The 3588-nt window shown below is 64.2% G+C and overlaps 1 non-coding gene across 1 annotated transcript; it reads left to right on the top strand.

The window, feature by feature from the left end:
* Window positions 1-2075: 2075 nt before the first annotated feature.
* Window positions 2076-2229, top strand: LOC140475539 (5.8S ribosomal RNA). Its single transcript, XR_011960059.1, has one exon. It is a non-coding gene; the product is annotated as a 5.8S ribosomal RNA (ribosomal RNA).
* The last annotated feature ends 1359 nt before the right edge of the window (window positions 2230-3588 follow it).

Genomic DNA, 3588 nt, shown 5'->3' with positions numbered 1-3588 from the left:
AATAAAACGTGACAAACTTTGTGTTGGTTCAAGTACGAAAGGATCTCTGTCGGCTTGGGGGTACGCCCGTTTCCGTTTCAACTTGTCTCGCGAGGGTGGTTTCGGGGCCAGCAGGAGAGCTCGTCGGGGTAGCAGGCCCTGCAGCCGTGGTCACCGCCAAACCCCCACAACTCGAGCAAGTGAAAAAAAAAGTAACAGGAGCGAAAGCATCTCTGTCGGCTTGGGGGTACGCCCGTTTCCGTTTCAACTTGTCTCGCGAGGGTGGTTTCGGGGCCAGCAGGAGAGCTCGTCGGGGTAGCAGGCCCTGCAGCCGTGGTCACCGCCAAACCCCCACAACTCGAGCAAGTGAAAAAAAAAAGTAACAAATAAGAAAGGATCGTCGGCTTGGGGGTACGCCCGTTTCCGTTTCAACTTGTCTCGCGAGGGTGGTTTCGGGGCCAGCAGGAGAGCTCGTCGGGGTAGCAGGCCCTGCAGCCGTGGTCACCGCCAAACCCCCACAACTCGAGCAAGTGAAAAAAAAAGTAACAAATAAGAAAGGATCGTCGGCTTGGGGGTACGCCCGTTTCCGTTTCAACTTGTCTCGCGAGGGTGGTTTCGGGGCCAGCAGGAGAGCTCGTCGGGGTAGCAGGCCCTGCAGCCGTGGTCACCGCCAAACCCCCACAACTCGAGCAAGTGAAAAAAAAAAGTAACAAATAAGAAAGGATCTCTGTCGGCTTGGGGGTACGCCCGTTTCCGTTTCAACTTGTCTCGCGAGGGTGGTTTCGGGGCCAGCAGGAGAGCTCGTCGGGGTAGCAGGCCCTGCAGCCGTGGTCACCGCCAAATCCCCACAACTCGAGCAAGTGAAAAAAAAAGTAACAAATAAGAAAGGATCGTCGGCTTGGGGGTACGCCCGTTTCCGTTTCAACTTGTCTCGCGAGGGTGGTTTCGGGGCCAGCAGGAGAGCTCGTCGGGGTAGCAGGCCCTGCAGCCGTGGTCACCGCCAAACCCCCCACAACTGTTGGGCGCCTACCTGCGCGGGGCAGGAGGACACTTTCCGATTTCAAATCTCCGTTTGCCGAGTCCACCCCGAACGCACGCGGGCGGGCGGGTTCGCATCACCCTTCGTCACAAGGGGCGAAGCCCGTTCCACCGTCTCGTCAGTAGTGCCGACCGGTCTGTGATCGACGAGGGGAGCCACACCAGGTCCGGCCCTGCTGCTTGGCGGCACCGCGTCGTCGGGAGCTCGCGACAGACGGAGGGTTTCGGTGTACTCTCCAGCCACGGGAAACGAAGCCGGTGATGCAGGCGCCGGTCTTTCGCTCCCAAATCGGCTGGGTTTACATCGTTGCTATCTAGTCACGCTCCCTTCAAACCCGACGGGGTACCTATTCCCCTCACCCGTCTGTGCGTATACAGCCTCTTTGCACTTGCGGGATGGGGGTGGTGGTTTAAAGACTCTCGAGTTGCCGCCCGTCGGTCTCCGAGCTCCGTGCAGTAGTGATCCCCAGCGAACTGCCAGCAGGGCGAACGAGCGATCCCGCTCTCGGTCGGGGCGCCTGGCGTCGATCGGTGGTCGGTGGCTTGCGGGCAAGCTGCGCTGTGAGTGTGGGAACGAGTATGACGAGCCGTTGCCGCGACTCCCAGTCCACCTCGGCGGTGGCTGGGCCGGGCGGGCGTCTGCTCGGGCGAGTGCCGCCCCCGCCTCCTCGCAGGAAGTCCGCTCGCCGACACGCCGCCACGTGCACGCGTCAGTGACGCTGCCGAACCGATGGCCGGTGCCCGTTCCCGCCTCTGCTTTTCCTAGGGCAAAGCTGCTGCACGCCTCGTGATACTAGGCGGGCGACATGGTGGCGGTGATCCTGCCTCCGTCGCTGCGGTGCGTTGGGGCACGCATCGCCTCTTGGGCGCCCTGTCCTCCTCCCCCCAATAGACGTATGTTTCTGCGGGCCGCACCAGGATGGTGCTCCCCATCGCTTCACGCCACCCTGCTCCGCCCGCACGCCGGCGTGCAGGTGGCTGTAGCTCAAGGTGGGGAGCGTATGTGCGGTCCGGGTCGCTTTCCTCTGGCGAGGGAGAGACCTAAAACAAACTCAGACAACTCTTGACGGTGGATCACTCGGCTCGTGCGTCGATGACGAACGCAGCTAGCTGCGAGAATTAATGTGAATTGCAGGACACATTGATCATCGACACTTTGAACGCACTTTGCGGCCCCGGGTTCTTCCCGGGGCCACGCCTGTCTGAGGGTCGTTTGGCAATCAATCGCACTCGCCTTGGCTGGCGAGAGCGCGGCTGGGGTGTCGCAGAGGACCCGTCCTCTTTGTCCCCCTAAGTTCAGACTCCGGAGCCCTCCGGCGTCGGAGCGCTTGGCCTTTCCCCCCCACCCTGCACATTCCGTTCGTCAGGCTCGACGCCATCCCCCCGCCGGGGAGCGCGGCCTGGCGTCCGTCTGTGTCGTGGCAGTGGGGCCAGCACGGCTGTCACCGGTCCCAGAATGGCTGTCGGTGGTTCACACTGTGTGTGTGTGCCAACCCTCCTGGTCTCTGGGACACGGAGCTGCCACGAAGTGTTGAGCCTCCAGTGGGGGGTCTGCCTAAGCTCTGCACGTCCGCATTGGGTCCGTCTCTCGGTTGGCTGGCAGTGGAAAGAGTGAAGGGAGCCGCGGAGGTCCGGTGCTGGTGCGCCGCCGGCCTGACCGTGGAGCTCGCCGGTTTGACACGCTGACCCGACTCGATGGTTGATCGATTGAGAGTGCTGGGAGCTGCAGGCCGCCCGCTGCTGCAGCCGCCCGTCTCGTGGTTCGTCCTCGGCCTTAAGTGGCCGGCGGGGCGTCTGATCCTGTCTCCCCTGCTGGCGCCGAGTGCCTGGCCGAGGGAGGAGGTTTTCGTCGAACGCTGTGACTTGGACGGTCGCACGCGCGTGGATCGCTGGCTCTTGGCTCTCCCGTTCAGTCCGCACGTTTTCCGCTCCGTCCTGCCACCGGTCTCGGGAGGTACGGAGGGGTTGGCGGGCGTGGTGTGTGCTCCGTCACCGTGCAGGCACACCTACCACGCCGTCGGCCGACCCCCGCACGGTCCTCCTGGCCATCGGGAGGACGGCGGAACGTCGGGCTGTCGGGGGCCAAGTCGCCAGAAGGCCACCGCTGTGTCTTCCGTACCCTGTCACCGTCGGCGTGCCTTCCTCAACTCGTCCGGCTCGGGGCCGCTGGGTTCAGGAGCGGCGTCGCCCGCCGGCCCCACTGAAGGCCGTGCCGTTCCGCGGCTGGCGATCGATGTGCGTGGCGTGCCTGCGCGACCGTTCGCCACTTGAGCCTCGGCACTCCTCTCTCCCTCTCTCTGACCGTCGGGCAGTCTCTGTCTGCTGGTGCCTCGCACGTCCCGGGCGGCGGGTCGTCACCCCCGCGACCGGGCCTCCGGCAAGGCAGGAATCAGGCTGACCCTTCCGCTCGAGTAAGCAGCCGGCACTTCCGAGTTTCGCCTCCCGCCGTGGACGGGGGAGGGTCTCCGGTCCCGTGGAATTGCGCCGAGCACGTCCCCGCGCGTGGACGCGGCGGCGCTGGAGGCGGCAGGGGCGGCCACTCGTCGACACCATCGCTGGCCAAGGGTGGTG

Source organism: Chiloscyllium punctatum, unplaced genomic scaffold, assembly GCF_047496795.1.
Source record: "Chiloscyllium punctatum isolate Juve2018m unplaced genomic scaffold, sChiPun1.3 scaffold_1772, whole genome shotgun sequence".
NCBI lineage: Eukaryota > Metazoa > Chordata > Chondrichthyes > Orectolobiformes > Hemiscylliidae > Chiloscyllium > Chiloscyllium punctatum.
The sequence above is the reverse complement of the archived record's forward strand: the minus strand, read 5'-3'. Positions and strand labels throughout refer to the sequence as shown.